This window comes from Scylla paramamosain, chromosome 20, assembly GCF_035594125.1.
Source record: "Scylla paramamosain isolate STU-SP2022 chromosome 20, ASM3559412v1, whole genome shotgun sequence".
Classification (NCBI taxonomy): domain Eukaryota; kingdom Metazoa; phylum Arthropoda; class Malacostraca; order Decapoda; family Portunidae; genus Scylla; species Scylla paramamosain.
In genome coordinates, this window is record NC_087170.1 from 11983995 (window position 1) to 12001494 (window position 17500).

The 17500-nt window shown below is 49.3% G+C and overlaps 1 long non-coding RNA gene across 2 annotated transcripts in view; it reads left to right on the top strand.

Annotated features, from left to right (window-relative positions):
- LOC135110330 (uncharacterized) overlaps positions 1-17500 on the top strand; it is an 88516-nt gene that overhangs the window by 29402 nt on the left and 41614 nt on the right. The window contains exon 2 of one of the 2 annotated variants that reach the window (XR_010273195.1): positions 4063-4171. The exons of the other annotated variant lie outside the window; for it this stretch is intronic. This is a non-coding gene — a long non-coding RNA (uncharacterized LOC135110330). Of the gene's footprint in view, positions 1-4062; positions 4172-17500 lie in introns of those variants that run through there. 2 annotated transcript variants of the gene reach the window in all.

The following is a 17500-nucleotide window of genomic DNA, read 5'->3' on the forward strand; positions in this document are numbered from 1 at the left end:
AGACGTGTATGAGTGAACGAGCTAGGCTTCAGTCATAAGTGTTAAGTTGAAGTGCGCGGCCTGGCGCCGGGAGATCACCTACCTCCAGCCTTCTGTTCACACCTTCTGTGAATAAACACCTGCACTGTTACCTGCGTTTCCTGTGCCCCTGCTGGTCAAGAGTCGAACATGGCGCAGTGAGTAGGATCAGGACAAGGCTGCAGTGGGTACGGCGCAGAATGGAGAAGCAGTTGGAGGCGCTGGCTGCCCTGCTAGCGCGACAGTCGGAGCAGAGTCAGGCTCTGCTAGCGCGACAGTCGGAGCAGAGTCAGGCTCGCGAGGAGCGTTTAACCCAGCTGCTGGAGAGAGTGGGGACACAAGCTCCCAGTCGCACCACGGCGAGCAATGAAGGCGAAACCACAGCCCGCAGCACGTCTACCCAGGGCGCGAGGTTCCCGACGTCCGCCACCATCATTCCTCACTTAACGGCGTCAGCATCTTTACGTGAGTTCGACACGTGGCGCCATAAGTTTGAAGGATACGTAACCCTCGCCAGGATAGACTGTCTCTCCCTGGCTGAGCAGAGGGCGGCACTCGCTGCTGTCCTAGACGACGAGTGGACCCGTACACTTCGCTACGGGATAAGCTTACCGAGAGACGCGGAGTTAAGAACCATCCTCGATGCAATGTGTGAGTACCTGCGAAGCCAGCGCAACATCATCATGGATAGAAGAGACTTCTACTCCCGCGTGCAAGAAACGCAAGAAGGTTTTGACGACTTTTTATGTGCTGTTAAGGAAATCGCCAATTTCTGTGACTTTTGCGACCAGTGCATAAACCATCAGCTGCGTGACAGAATTGTCGTTGGGACACGAGACGAAGTGGCTCTGAAACGCATGCTGGAAAACAAGAAACTCACCCTTGAAAACGCCATAGATATTTGCAGAGCATCGGAGAGCGCTAACCAGTGTAGTGCAGTACTAAGGGGCGGCTCTCACTCTTCGAGCCATGGTGTGAACGCTGTCTCGAACTACAGGAAGGGCAGTTTCGGGGGCTCAAGCCCCACGGGCTGTTATCGTTGTGGCAAAAATTGTCGCAGTGACAAAAGGGGATGCCAGGCAATAGATAAAGTGTGTCGTAACTGCGGGAAAAGAGGGCATTTTGCGAGTGTATGTCAGCAGACAGTGAGGAAACGACGAGGAGCTTCGAGGAGTTCCTCAACTGTCTCTCCTCATCGCGGTGCAGGCCCGAGGCGGGGAGCCAGTGCCAGTGTATACCAGCTCTTATCAGGCGTATACACAAAGACGGTGACGGCACGACCTGCGCCCCAGGTGCTCATTACCGCCACACATCCCGCTGGAAGAGACAAGATTACGTGGACTCCTGACTCTGGGGCCGAAACGACCGTTATTGGCCTCGACACGGCAACACTCCTTGGAATCCCGCCCTCCAGCTTGGCGCCCGCTGATGGTGATGGACTTTATGCTGCCGGTAATCACCCCCTCACCTGTGTAGGAACTTTCTCGTCGCACTTGCAACTGGGCGACAGGGAAGCTGAGACTGTTGTGAGCGTGGTGAAGGAGGTGAAGGGGGCGCTGCTTAGCTGGTACGATTCCATCGCTCTCGGAATCCTCCCCGAAGATTTTCCGGCTCAAATCCGACCGCTACGCAGGGAAGAACAGCACACCGGCAACAGCTCCATCAAGTACCCCGACCGCCTCGCAGCCACCTCTATCTACGCCCACAGAAGTGATCAGCTGGCCTCATTCCTACGACCCAACGCCACAGCAGCGTGCGGGGCACGCTGCTGCTGTGATCAAGGCCTTTCCCAGCGTCTTCGAAGCAAAGGAAGGTTTACGTGCAATGGCTGGTGGATCCATGGCCATCGAGTTGACAGACGACGCCCTCTCACGTGCTCCAGTACAGGACCCAGTGGAGGAAGAGGATGCTGCTACTTCTGGTGACCTCGACCCTCTCCACTCAGCGGTCATCTCAGCGTTATCTGCCACCAATGAGGACGGCGTCCGCTTAGCACCACTCCAGGATCAGACTGTGGAAATGGTACGTGCCGCAGCAGCAAGAGACGGGGAGTACTGCTTGCTCAAGAACGTCATCATCGAGGGCTTCCCTGATCATTGCCACGACCTCGATCACCGCTTGCGTACGTACTGGCCGGTGCGCAGTCTGCTGGCCGTAGACGACGACCTGGTGGTTTACGGGCCGAGGCTTCTTATTCCTCACAGCCTCCGCCGAGAAACACTAGAGCGACTCCATGACAGTCATCAGGGGATGGAGCGCACCAAGCGACGGGCCCGACAAACGGTGTACTGGCCTGGTATGGACAGAGACGTTGAGAACGTCGTTTCTGGATGCTCACTATGCCGTCCACTCCTACCAAGCCAAGCCAACGAACCTCTCTGGCAGGACACGGACACACCCAGCAGGGTGTTTGAGTCAGTTTCTGCAGACTACTTCCACGCAGCAGGCCGTACATACCTCGTGTATGTAGATCGCTTGTCTGGGTGGCCTCACGTGTCTGCATGCTCACGTCCAGCATCGGCTGATCAGCTCGTTCGTGTCCTTCGGGGTGTGTTCGCCGACACGGGCGTGCCTGTTCTCCTGAGGACTGACGGTGGACCGCAGTTCACTTCTTCATCGGTACGGCGCTTCCTGGCTCGATGGGGGGTGGAGCATCGTGTATCTTCACCTCATTATCCACGCTCCAATGGTCACGCCGAGGCAGCGGTCAAGTCCGTGAAGAAGCTGATCCTCACGACCACACAGCAGGGACACCTGGACGAGGATGCGTTCGCTCGCGGGTTGCTGGAACTGCGCAACACTCCGAGGGCGGAAGGGCGATCACCAGCACAAGTCCTCTTCGGTCATCCTATGAGGTCCTGTGTCCCGGCTCATCATCGCTCATACGCTCAGCAGTGGCAGCGCGCTGCTGATGAGTGCGACGCCAAGGCAGAGCGACTGAGGAAGAAAGCGAAACTTCGCCACGACGCGTCCGCCCGTACTCTTCCTCTCCTGCACCTCGGTGGCCACGTCGACGTTCAAGATCACACGACAGGCCTCTGGGATCGCCTGGGTGTCATCGTGGCTGTTGGGCGAAGGAGAGACTACCTCATCAAGATGGGCAGCGGTCGCGTGATGTGGCGTAATAGAAGACACCTACGCCCACACAGACCTCTTGCTCCCCTTCCTGTCGAGCAGCACACCGCTCATGGCGGTGCAGCGCTTCAGCATCAGGGTCACGAGGAACACCACCATCCCGGCAGCCCGGAGCATCAGGGTAACGGGGTACACCGTGGCCGAGAGCAACCAGAGCGTCGAAGCAGCCGACAGCGTAGGGAGCCGAGACGACTGCAGGTGCGGTGGCAACCGTAGCACCTACGATTAGTCGTACGTGTTCATTGTACGCTGTGTTTGTTTTGTGTATATGTACCGTGTTTTCTGTACTTCAATCATTGTAACTTTGTTTCATGTGTTACGGTAGCCATAACAAAGATAAGGAATCTTCCTTATGTCTCGGGGGAGGTGTGTGGTTGTTAGCTAGTTGTGTGAACGAGTGAATGAGCGAGACGTGTATGAGTGAACGAGCTAGGCTTCAGTCATAAGTGTTAAGTTGAAGTGCGCGGCCTGGCGCCGGGAGATCACCTACCTCCAGCCTTCTGTTCACACCTTCTGTGAATAAACACCTGCACTGTTACCTGCGTTTCCTGTGCCCCTGCTGGTCAAGAGTCGAACAATTATTATTATTATTATTATTATTATTATTATTATTATTATTATTATTACTACTACTACTACTACTACTACTACTACTACTACTACTACTACTACTACTACTGCTGCTGCTGCTGCTGCTGCTGCTGCTGCTGCTGCTTATTTTTGTTTCGTAACTCTCTCTCTCTCTCTCTCTCTCTCTCTCTCTCTCTCTCTCTCTCTCTCTCTCTCTCTCTCTCTCTCTCTCTCTCTCTCTCTCTCTCTCCTACTTATACTTCTTATTTATGTTGAATTTCGTTTTTTATTATTATTTTCCCAGCCAAGTGTGTAACCAAATATTTCCTCTTTTCTCAGGTATGGACGAGAACCAGGTGTTAGGCGGATGCACGGGTGCTCAGGTACAGTACTGGGCCCACAGGTGTGCAGGCGGTGGAGGAGGAGGAGGAGGAGGAGGAGGAGTGGGGGGGAAAAAACAGGACGATGAGGTGGGAGAGGAAAAGGAGAATCATGTTATGTGTGGTGAGGGAAGCCATAGTGTGTGTGTGTGTGTGTGTGTGTGTGTGTGTGTGTGTGTGTGTGTTGTAGTAGTAGTAGTAGTATTTGTTGTTGTTGTTGTTCTTCTTCTTCTTCTTCTTCTTCTTCTTCTTCTTCTTCTTCTTCTTCTTCTTCTTCTTCTTCTTCTTCTTCTTCTTCTTCTTCTTCTTCTTCTTCTTCTTCTTCTTCTTCTTCTTCTTCTTCTTCTTCTTCTTCTTCTTCTTCTTCTTCTACTCTCTCTCTCTCTCTCTCTCTCTCTCTCTCTCTCTCGTGTACTACTACTACTACTACTGCTACTCCTACTACTACTACTACTACTATTAATAATAATAATAATAATACCACCACTGTTCGACTCTTGACCAGCAGGGGGCACAGGAAACGCAGGTAACAGTGCAGGTGTTTATTCACAGAAGGTGTGAACAGAAGGCTGGAGGTAGGTGATCTCCCGGCGCCAGGCCGCGCACTTCAACTCAACACTTATGACTGAAGCCTAGCTCGTTCACTCATACACGTCTCGTTCATTCACTCGTTCACACAACTAGCTAACAACCACACACCTCCCCCGAGACATAAGGAAGATTCCTTATCTTTGTTATGGCTACCGTAACACATGAAACAAAGTTACAATGATTGAAGTACAGAAAACACGGTACATATACACAAAACAAACACAGCGTACAATGAACACGTACGACTAATCGTAGGTGCTACGGTGCCACCGCACCTGCAGTCGTCTCGGCTCCCTACGCTGTCGGCTGCTTCGACGCTCTGGTTGCTCTCGGCCACGGTGTACCCCGTTACCCTGATGCTCCGGGCTGCCGGGATGGTGGTGTTCCTCGTGACCCTGATGCTGAAGCGCTGCACCGCCATGAGCGGTGTGCTGCTCGACAGGAAGGGGAGCAAGAGGTCTGTGTGGGCGTAGGTGTCTTCTATTACGCCACATCACGCGACCGCTGCCCATCTTGATGAGGTAGTCTCTCCTTCGCCCAACAGCCACGATGACACCCAGGCGATCCCAGAGGCCTGTCGTGTGATCTTGAACGTCGACGTGGCCACCGAGGTGCAGGAGAGGAAGAGTACGGGCGGACGCGTCGTGGCGAAGTTTCGCTTTCTTCCTCAGTCGCTCTGCCTTGGCGTCGCACTCATCAGCAGCGCGCTGCCACTGCTGAGCGTATGAGCGATGATGAGCCGGGACACAGGACCTCATAGGATGACCGAAGAGGACTTGTGCTGGTGATCGCCCTTCCGCCCTCGGAGTGTTGCGCAGTTCCAGCAACCCGCGAGCGAACGCATCCTCGTCCAGGTGTCCCTGCTGTGTGGTCGTGAGGATCAGCTTCTTCACGGACTTGACCGCTGCCTCGGCGTGACCATTGGAGCGTGGATAATGAGGTGAAGATACACGATGCTCCACCCCCCATCGAGCCAGGAAGCGCCGTACCGATGAAGAAGTGAACTGCGGTCCACCGTCAGTCCTCAGGAGAACAGGCACGCCCGTGTCGGCGAACACACCCCGAAGGACACGAACGAGCTGATCAGCCGATGCTGGACGTGAGCATGCAGACACGTGAGGCCACCCAGACAAGCGATCTACATACACGAGGTATGTACGGCCTGCTGCGTGGAAGTAGTCTGCAGAAACTGACTCAAACACCCTGCTGGGTGTGTCCGTGTCCTGCCAGAGAGGTTCGTTGGCTTGGCTTGGTAGGAGTGGACGGCATAGTGAGCATCCAGAAACGACGTTCTCAACGTCTCTGTCCATACCAGGCCAGTACAACCGTTTGTCGGGCCCGTCGCTTGGTGCGCTCCATCCCCTGATGACTGTCATGGAGTCGCTCTAGTGTTTCTCGGCGGAGGCTGTGAGGAATAAGAAGCCTCGGCCCGTAAACCACCAGGTCGTCGTCTACGGCCAGCAGACTGCGCACCGGCCAGTACGTACGCAAGCGGTGATCGAGGTCGTGGCAATGATCAGGGAAGCCCTCGATGATGACGTTCTTGAGCAAGCAGTACTCCCCGTCTCTTGCTGCTGCGGCACGTACCATTTCCACAGTCTGATCCTGGAGTGGTGCTAAGCGGACGCCGTCCTCATTGGTGGCAGATAACGCTGAGATGACCGCTGAGTGGAGAGGGTCGAGGTCACCAGAAGTAGCAGCATCCTCTTCCTCCACTGGGTCCTGTACTGGAGCACGTGAGAGGGCGTCGGGCACACAGTGTGTCGATCCCTTTTGCCAGCTTGCTGTGAAAGAATACTGAGCAAGCTTCTCCCTCATGCGCTGCAGCCGCAGGTTCTCTATTTCTCCCAACAACTTGCTATTGAGGAGAGGTATCAGCGGGCGGTGGTCGAGCACTAGATCGAAGTGAGGGAGTCCTTTCAGGTAGGTGCCACATTTCCTGACTGCCCAGACGATTGCAGCCATTTCCAACTCTATTACTGCATAGCGGCTCTCTGTGTCTGTAACAAATCTTGACCCGCATTGCACCATCTTCCACTGGTCACTGTGCTTCTGCAGGAGAACGAATCCAAATCCGTGCATCCTTGAGGCGTCAGTCTGTAGCATCGTTGGTAATGATGGGTCGAAGTATGCCAAGACAGGTGGGCTGACGAGACACTGTTTCACCTTCTCAAACGCCTCTTCATGGTTAGGAGACCAGCACCAACTGTTCTTCGGGCGTAAGAGATCTCTGAGGGGTTGTGCAGCTGCAGCCACAGCAGGAGAAAAGCTTCCAAGCTGGTTTGTAAGACCCATGAATGATCGTAAGTCGGTGATGTGCTGTGGTCGTGGGAAGTCAGAGATTGCCTTAACTTTCTTTGAGTCTGTCGTGTAGCCTTGTCCAGAAACAGAGTAACCACAGTAATCTACCACTCTTTCCGCGAATGTAAACTTCTGTGGGTTGAGAGTGATGCCGTGCTGGTCACACCGCCGCACAATCTGAATGACATGGGCTAAGTGCGCACTGTAGGTGGAGTCATAGGCCAGGATGTCGTCCACGATCTTGATGGTGTTAGGTATGTCGCCGAGAGCTTGGTCTCCTCGACGGTTATACTCGTCTCCAGACGAGACGAGACCCATAACCGCTCGCCGAAACTTGTACCGACCCCAAGGTGTTATGAAGCAGGTTAAATCCTGGTCTTCTTCTCTAATGGGGACTTGAAAATACCCCATCTTGGCATCAAGAGTGGTGAACCAAACTGCTCCGGTCCCGATCGAGGCGATGGCGTCATGAGGTGAGCGCACTGGATACACGGGCCTCTTCACGTAACGGTTGAGTCGTGTCAGGTCAACACACAGCCTTACACCAGATGTCTTTTTTGGGACAGGCACGATGGGGTGGCACCATGCCGTAGGTAGTCCACACTCTCGATGATTCCCTTGTTAAGCAGCTCTTCCAACTGGCTCTTAATTTCTTCACGCCAATTGTAAGGGATTGTACGAGATGCTGTTACGGCGAAGGGTCGAGCGTCGTCTGTCAACTCGATGGCCATGGATCCACCAGCCATTGCACGTAAACCTTCCTTTGCTTCGAAGACGCTGGGAAAGGCCTTGATCACAGCAGCAGCGTGCCCCGCACGCTGCTGTGGCGTTGGGTCGTAGGAATGAGGCCAGCTGATCACTTCTGTGGGCGTAGATAGAGGTGGCTGCGAGGCGGTCGGGTACTTGATGGAGCTGTTGCCGGTGTGCTGTTCTTCCCTGCGTAGCGGTCGGATTTGAGCCGGAAAATCTTCGGGGAGGATTCCGAGAGCGATGGAATCGTACCAGCTAAGCAGCGCCCCCTTCACCTCCTTCACCACGCTCACAACAGTCTCAGCTTCCCTGTCGCCCAGTTGCAAGTGCGACGAGAAAGTTCCTACACAGGTGAGGGGGTGATTACCGGCAGCATAAAGTCCATCACCATCAGCGGGCGCCAAGCTGGAGGGCGGGATTCCAAGGAGTGTTGCCGTGTCGAGGCCAATAACGGTCGTTTCGGCCCCAGAGTCAGGAGTCCACGTAATCTTGTCTCTTCCAGCGGGATGTGTGGCGGTAATGAGCACCTGGGGCGCAGGTCGTGCCGTCACCGTCTTTGTATATACGCCTGATAAGAGCTGGTATACACTGGCACTGGCTCCCCGCCTCGGGCCTGCACCGCGATGAGGAGAGACAGTTGAGGAACTCCTCGAAGCTCCTCGTCGTTTCCTCACTGTCTGCTGACATACACTCGCAAAATGCCCTCTTTTCCCGCAGTTACGACACACTTTATCTATTGCCTGGCATCCCCTTTTGTCACTGCGACAATCTTTGCCACAACGATAACAGCCCGTGGGGCTTGAGCCCCCGAAACTGCCCTTCCTGTAGTTCGAGACAGCGTTCACACCATGGCTCGAAGAGTGAGAGCCGCCCCTTAGTACTGCACTACACTGGTTAGCGCTCTCTGATGCTCTGCAAATATCTATGGCGTTTTCAAGGGTGAGTTTCTTGTTTTCCAGCATGCGTTTCAGAGCCACTTCGTCTCGTGTCCCAACGACAATTCTGTCACGCAGCTGATGGTTTATGCACTGGTCGCAAAAGTCACAGAAATTGGCGATTTCCTTTACAGCACATAAAAAGTCGTCAAAACCTTCTTGCGTTTCTTGCACGCGGGAGTAGAAGTCTCTTCTATCCATGATGATGTTGCGCTGGCTTCGCAGGTACTCACACATTGCATCGAGGATGGTTCTTAACTCCGCGTCTCTCGGTAAGCTTATCCCGTAGCGAAGTGTACGGGTCCACTCGTCGTCTAGGACAGCAGCGAGTGCCGCCCTCTGCTCAGCCAGGGAGAGACAGTCTATCCTGGCGAGGGTTACGTATCCTTCAAACTTATGGCGCCACGTGTCGAACTCACGTAAAGATGCTGACGCCGTTAAGTGAGGAATGATGGTGGCGGACGTCGGGAACCTCGCGCCCTGGGTAGACGTGCTGCGGGCTGTGGTTTCGCCTTCATTGCTCGCCGTGGTGCGACTGGGAGCTTGTGTCCCCACTCTCTCCAGCAGCTGGGTTAAACGCTCCTCGCGAGCCTGACTCTGCTCCGACTGTCGCGCTAGCAGGGCAGCCAGCGCCTCCAACTGCTTCTCCATTCTGCGCCGTACCCACTGCAGCCTTGTCCTGATCCTACTCACTGCGCCATGTTCGACTCTTGACCAGCAGGGGCACAGGAAACGCAGGTAACAGTGCAGGTGTTTATTCACAGAAGGTGTGAACAGAAGGCTGGAGGTAGGTGATCTCCCGGCGCCAGGCCGCGCACTTCAACTCAACACTTATGACTGAAGCCTAGCTCGTTCACTCATACACGTCTCGTTCATTCACTCGTTCACACAACTAGCTAACAACCACACAACCACCACTACCACTTTATTATTATTATTATTATCATCATCATCATCATCATCATCATCATCATCATCATCATCATCATCATCACACTATTTCACTAAGTTGTCGTACTACTACTTGTCAATCACTCTTCCTTCCTTCCAGTCTCTCCTCTCCCTCCCTCCCTCCCTTTCTCCCTCCCTCCCTCCCTGTAGTGGCAGAAAGAGAGTTGTGGTTTCAGTAATTGTCGTGTCGTGGTGTTGTTATTGATGGTTCTGTCACCACAACCACAAGCCGCCACACTCAGTAGTAGTAGTAGTAGTAGTAGTTTGTTGTTGTGGTAGTGGTGGTGTTGGTGGTGGTGGTAACTCTAGTAGTAGTAGTTATTGTTGTTTATATGGTGATCTTGGTGATGGTAGTAGTAGTAGTAGTAGTAGTAGTAGTAGTAGTAAAAATCCTCTCCTATTACAAGCGTCCGTGATTAAACCGCAATTTCAGTCCTCCTCACCTTCCTCTGTGTAAGTGTAATGTGTTAACGAGAGTGCTATAATAATGTACAGGTGCGGAACGAGCGACCAGGTGTGCAGCCCGCAGGTGGTGGGGGTGGTCATTATCAGTCTCCATTACACCACCTAAACATTGGCATTACCACTCGCTCGCCAATCTGCACCTCAATCATGCTGCTCCACACACTAATATTCTAATGCTGCCCATGGTCTCTATGTCTGTATTTTCTGTTACGTCCCTCGATGTTAATTTCAAGAGTTTTTTTTTTCTTTTTTTTTTTTTTCCATGGTTGCTTATTTTTCTTCTTTGTACCTGTCACGTGTTTGCCTTCCTTTACTTTTTTCGATCTCATTTACTGGTTCTTGTTTTATTCATTATTTTCTGTCTCTCGTAACTGTTGTAGTTGTCAAATGTAAGATTTCAATAACGAAAACTGCTCTTCTGATTGTACTTGCTTCACATCCCCTCCACCGCCCTCCCTCCTCCTCGCCGCACGACATTTTTACATCTTCCAATAGATTCTTTACAGTGTCCACCTCACTAATGCAAGAGTTAAACCAGTTTCTTCGCTCTTTCATTCCTTTCACTCATAAACTCGAGTCTCTCTCTCTCTCTGTGTGATTCACCCCTTCTTTTGACTTGTACTCTATTATAACGAGAAATATCAAGATAGCGAGGTGATGTATATTAAAGTACGCCTTGAAAATCTCTCGTCACTTGTATGGGAGGGACAGTTGAGCGGGCTTGTTTTCTACCTTAATGGTCTGTACTGGTTTGTTGACGTAAGAATGGTGAGGAAATAAAGGGAAGTTTATGTAAGTGTTTTGTAGTCTATATAAACACGTCGACAGTAACTCGATATATGGTAGAAATGGTTAAGCCGACTTGTTTCTGCCTTACTGTTTACTTTGCTAGCTTCCTTGGTAAATAAATACTACTACTACTACTACTACTACCACTACCACTAATAATAATAATAATGAAATATAATATACGTTAGTGTTTGCAGTCTTACATAAACACGCCAGCAAACACGAACAGGGAAGACGCTAGTGTGATTGGCAGTTTATTAAGCATCCCGCTGGTTTCCTACCCCCTCTCCTCTTCTTTCCCCCCACCCACCTCTCCCTCCCACTTAGCAGGACGCCCTTGTCCCGCCACAAGGACACCACAGGGAAGACCACATGGGGGGAACCACGTGGCGCTCTGGTGTTATGGGTAGTTTACTCTTGTTTCGTCGCCTGCAGTTCGCCAGTTCGATTCCTGCTGGTTACGTTGAGCGGGAGAAGTAGCGTTTTTTTTTTTTTTTTTTTCTTTTTTTCCCACACCATTCTTTCTGTTCAGTCGTAACGCTTAACCTCACCTGACTCAGGCATAACTACAGCATCCCATACTGTTCTGTTTAATCGTAGCCCTTACCGTCAGTAGTAGGATTAGGAATGGGTAGGTAAGGAGTGACTTCCTGGACGAGAACGCTGAAAGGACTCGTGCTCAAGGCCAGTGTCAGTACAAGGCATGGAAATGATTGAGAGAGAGAGAGAGAGAGAGAGAGAGAGAGAGAGAGAGAGAGAGAGAGAGAGAGAGAGAGAGAGAGAGAGAGAGAGAGAGAAATATATACTCATTTTTTCTCAGTACCAGAGTTCAACTACACACACACACACACACACACACACACACACACACACACACACACACACACACACACACACACACACACACACACACACTTCGGCGAAGCCGTCCTCATGTTGTGATCGTGTGTGTGTGTGTGTGTGTGTGGAGTTTAAAGGCTCCGTGGCGCCTCATCGTAAGCCAGGGAGGAGGAGGAGGAAGAGGAGGTATTGAGGGAAAGGGGGAGAAGAATCTCATTTAATTTTTCTCTGCGGATTCACTCTTATGGTGGTGGTGGTGGTGGTGGTGACTCAGACGCCATCACCAATTACATTACTCCCAATATTTTACCACCACCACCACCACCACCACCACCGCTGACACTGAATGTAAATATAAAATTACTGTCACCACCACCACCGCCACCGCCAATGCCGCTATCATCTGCACCACCACCACCACCACCACCACCGCCTCCTGTCATCACACCGCGTTGAATTATTTCTTCGTCTTGTCACCATCACCGCCTGCAACAGTCACCACCACCACCCACCACCACCATTTCATTACTCAACAATCATTATGAATTTCCTTTACTACTACTACTACTACTACTACTACTACTACTACAACTACTACTACCACTTACTACTACTACTACTGCAGTACTTTTAGACATAACATGAATTGTGACAATTTTGTCTACCTTAATAACAAAAATAAAAAAAACACTACTACTACTACTACTACTACTACTACTACTACTACTACTACAAGACCCATAAAGATAACTTTTCTGTACTACCACCACCATAATAATAACAACAACAAAAATAGATATACGAATGAAAATAAAAAAATAAATAAATAAAATAAACATACACAACCACAACATACACTATTATTATTACACTCCACCACCACCACCTCCACCTCCACCACCACCACCACCAAAAAGACGGAAAACCAGAAAAATGAGAAGAGAGCTCGGCGCAAGAGGGACATAAGAACCTCTTCTCCCCTAAAGACCACACTGGCTCTACTTGTAATGGGAGCGCCGCCCTTAGGGAGAGCCTCTCACTGGCGGGGTGGCGTGAGCTCTCCCAATTTCTACACTAGTAAGGGGGAGAAAGGAGGAGGAGGAGGAGGAGGAGGAGGAGGAGGAGGAGGAGATGGAAGAGGAGGAGGAGTAGGGGACTGGTCGATTGTGCTCCTCCTCCTCCTCCTCCTCCTCCTCCTCCTCCTCCTCCTCCTCCTCCTCCTCCTCCTCCTCCTCCTCCTCCTCTGCTTACTATACTACTCCTACGACTGTCCTCCTCCTCCTCCTACTCTTCCTCCTCTTATTCTTATTTTTCATCCTCTCTCTCTCTCTCTCTCTCTCTCTCTCTCTCTCTCTCTCTCTCTCTCTCTCTCTCTCTCTCTCTCTCTCTCTCTCTCTCTCTCTCTCTCTCTCTCTCTCTCTTCCCCCTTCCCCCCTTCCTTTCTGGTCCGAGTCCTGAGGGAGAAATATGGGTGTTCGTTTCTCTCTCTCTCTCTCTCTCTCTCTCTCTCTCTCTCTCTCTCTCTCTCTCTCTCTCTCTCTCTCTCTCTCTCTCTCTCTCTCTCTCTCTCTCTCTCTGCGTTATAGTTCTTTTTCATATTGTTTTATTTTAAGTTCACTACTGCTACGACTTCTACTACTACTACTACTACTTCTACTACTACTACTACTACTACTACTACTACTACTACTACTACTGTTTTACGCAGTGGGTGATTGTATCGATGGTGTCTGTACAATGATAGTAGTAGTAGTAGTAGTAGTAGTAGTAGTAGTGGTGTAAAATTTTCATAGATGTTGGTGGTTGTATTATTATTATTATTATTATTATTAGTAGTAGTAGTAGTAGTAGTAGTAGTAGTAGTAGTAGTTGTTGTTGTTGTTGTTGTTGTTGTTGTTGTTGTTGTTGTTGTTGTTGTTGTTGTTGTTGCTGCTGCAAAGTGAATGATTAGAAGGGGGAGAGACAAGGAGGGGGCGGGGGTTGGTTAGGGGTGAGGAAGAGTGGGGTTATTGGGGTGTAGGAGAGGGGGGTTAGAGGGAGACTGGACCCCCGAAAGCCCCCAACAGTCAAGGATTTAATTAATCTTGTGCAAATATTGAGAGAGAGAGAGAGAGAGAGAGAGAGAGAGAGAGGGGGGAGCCTGTCTAATGTATAGTTGTAGAATATTCTCTCTCTCTCTCTCTCTCTCTCTCTCTCTCTCTCTCTCTCTCTCTCTCTCTCTCTCTCTCTCTCTCTCTCTCTCTCCAAGAAATGTAAATCCCACGCCACAAAACATATTGGAGATCCATAACAAATTACTCACGCCATTTGATACCGCGCCCCTCTCTCTCTCTCTCTCTCTCTCTCTCTCTCTCTCTCTCTCTCTCTCTCTCTCTCTCTCTCTCTCTCTCTCGGATGTACCAGTCTCATGAAGTTTCTATTTTTCATTTGTTTATTATTGTTTACTACTACTACTACTACTACTACTACTACTACTACTACTACTACTACTACTACTACTACTACCACTTTGTTACATATATTATCTTTTTAAGGTTCTTGGGCTGTTTTTCTATCACTTTATGGGGGGGGGATGGACGAGGGAGTGTTGGGGGGCGATGGGCGAGGGAGTGTGGTTTTGAATGGAATCTAAATAGTGTAGTTGTATTTTTGGGCTGTGTTTGCTTTGCTTAATTGGGCTATTTTTGGGGGTGAATGGGCGGGTGAGGGGCTTTGGGCTATTTTTGTAAGTTACTATTTGTTTGGGCTATTTTTAGTCTAGGCTGCTTTCTGAAACCTGTACGAGTTGGGCTATTTTTAGAGAATGAACTGAATCATGTCGTGGAATCCATAGAAGTTGTAGGTACTTTCAGTTTTAATGCGTTGGGCTATTTTGAGAGAGCATTTTGACTCTTAAAATCCATATTGATTGGGCTACTTTTACTTTTTTTAGATATGTTGGGCTATTTTTAGACGTCAGATGGTTTGGGCTATTTTTAGGACCCATTTAATTTATTTATATTTATTTATTTTGTATTTTTCCTTGCACGACCCGGGTGGTTTGCAGAGAGCCGAGCAGTTGGGCTAGTTTGGGCTATTTTAGGTGGGATTTTTACAACCTTGGCTGTCTGACCTGATGTTGCTAATAGCTCCTGTAATAGGGTGGTGGTGGTGATAGTTGTTGTTGTTGTTGTTGTTGTTGTTGTTGTTGTTGTTGTTAAGTGGTAGTGTTGATAAAGACTGGTGGTGGTAGTTGTAGTAGTTGTTGTAGTACTGGTGGTGGTGGAGGTGGCGTGCGTAGGTGGTTGTTGTTGATCTTGTTGTTATTGTTCATGTTTTTGTGACAGTGGCAGTGGTGGTAGTGGTGGTGATGGTAGGGGGGTCACCTGCACAACATCACCACCTTTGTTCGGAGTTGAACAGAGAGAGAGAGGAGGGGGAGAGGGGGGAGGACAGAGACAAGAGAGAATAAATAACATATGAAGAGAAGAAGGAGAAGAAGGATGAATGGATGATAAACTGACTGACACACACACACACACACACACACACACACACACACACACACACACACACACACACACACACACACACACAGTCCCCCGTATCGAAAGTTTAATGTTGAGCGAGAGACAAAAAGAAGCAAAAAACCGGAGTGTTCCCGCCGAAAAAGGAGCGAGTTTGTATTTCAGGGACACTTTCACGAGCCTTAAAGGGGAGGAGGAGGAGGAGGAGGAGAAAGGGGAGGAGGAGGAGGAGGAGGAGGAGGAGATTAGCAGCCTAGCAGGGAGCAGGAGGAGGAGGAAAGTGGTAGACTCTTGAAAGTTAGAAAAAGGAGGAAGAGGAGGAAATTCCGCCAGAGAGAGAGAGAGAGAGAGAGAGAGAGAGAGAGAGAGAGAGAGGCGGGGGGAAAGGGATAGGAGAGGAGGGAAAACTAACTTAACCTAACCTAGTCTAATTTAATTTAACCTAACTTAACCTAACCTTACCTAACCTAACCTTACCTTACCTTACCTTACCTTACCTTACCTTACCTTACCTAACCTTACCTTACCTTACCTTCCCTTCCCTTCCCTTACCTTACCTTACTTAACCACCTCCTGTATGGGCATAGGGCATCTTAAGGCGAGGGCATGGGTGAGCGGCGAGTCAGTGTCGGGGTGCAGGGAGTGCTGGAGAGATGGGCAGGTAGATGCAGGTAGACATCTTTAGGTGGGGAAGGTGTTGATGTAGGTAATAGGTAAGAAGATGGATAGATGGATAGGTAGGTAGATAGGTAAATATATAGATCGATAAGCTTGTGATAGACAGGTAGATTGATAGTAGGTGAATAAGTAGATAAATAGATTGATAGGTAGATTAATGAAAGGGATGGATAGATAGTTTTGATAAATATAGATGGATAGATAGTAAGTAGATTAATTACATAATAGAGAGAGTACTTAATCACATAATAGATACTAGTTATTTTGATAGTTCCTTCAGTAGTAGTAGTAGTAGTAGTAGTAGTAGTAGTAGTAGTAGTTGTTGTTGTAGCAGTAGTAGTAGTAGTAGTAGTAGTAACCAGAAAGTAATAGTCGTAATATTATAGTAACAACGACAATAGTAACAAAGAAGTATTAGTAGTAGTAGTGGTGGTGGTGGTGGTGGTGGTGGTGGTGGTGACTCGGGCGTGACCTCATCGCTCACCTTGTGGGAATCGCACCTGTAATTAAGCTCCTAATCCCACACCTGTGCGTCTAAACCCCTCCCTACAAGCACTCCTCCTCCTCCTCCTCCTCCTCCTCCTCCTCCTCCATTCCGCCATACCTACCGTCCCCTTCCATGACTCAAAGATAAACACACACACACACACACACACACACACACACACACACACACACACACACACACATACACACACACACCTCAGTAATTATAACAGGTAAAGACGTAGATGCGCCCGGCTCGTGATAATGGTCTTGCTTGTTTGTTTGTTTTTGTGATATTGGAAGAAAGCCTGCAGATAATTATGTGCATCGGGGGAAGAACGGAACAACAAGAACATTCTGTAACAATAACAACAACGATAATCACCTGCAACACCTACAACACGAACAACAACAACACCAATAATAACAACAACAACAACAACAACACGGACAACAAGCAGAGTGATTAGATAGAGGTAGACTGATAAATAGTGATAATAGTACCTAACTTTTTTTTTCATGCATATAGAACCTCAATCTCCATCACTTCTGTGCTTGAGTGGAAGTTAGTACGGTTTTCAAGGATGGTCTCAAGGTTCTAGTGATAGTTTAACGAGAGTTCTGTACCACCAGTTGATCAAGACACTTATGGTAACCAAATTTATCATATTTGTGGCCTGAGAACAATCCTGATGAGACCAAGGTGTTCCAGTAGTAGTAGTAGTAGTAGGAAGGTATTTTTTAATCGTTATTACTAAGATGATGTTGGTTATGTAGTAATAGTAGTAGTAGTAGTAATAGTAGTAGTAGTAGTTGTTGTTGTTGTTGTTGTTGTTGTTGTTGTTGTTGTTGTTGTGTCCGGCGGGGAATGTAACGAAAGGGGAAGTGGTGGCGTGCCTTTGTGGGCGTGGATAGACACGTTCAGGGGCGTAGAGGTTATGGGGATGGGGGAAAAAAAAAGTAAATAATGAAAAGGAGGAGGAAGGTAATAAAAATAAGTAAAAAAAAATAAAACAAAGAGGAAAACCCTTGCTAAAGACTTCAACAATTACCTAGGAAAAGATGTACCCTTAGAAAAAAAAAAAGAAAAAGAAAAAAAAAAAAA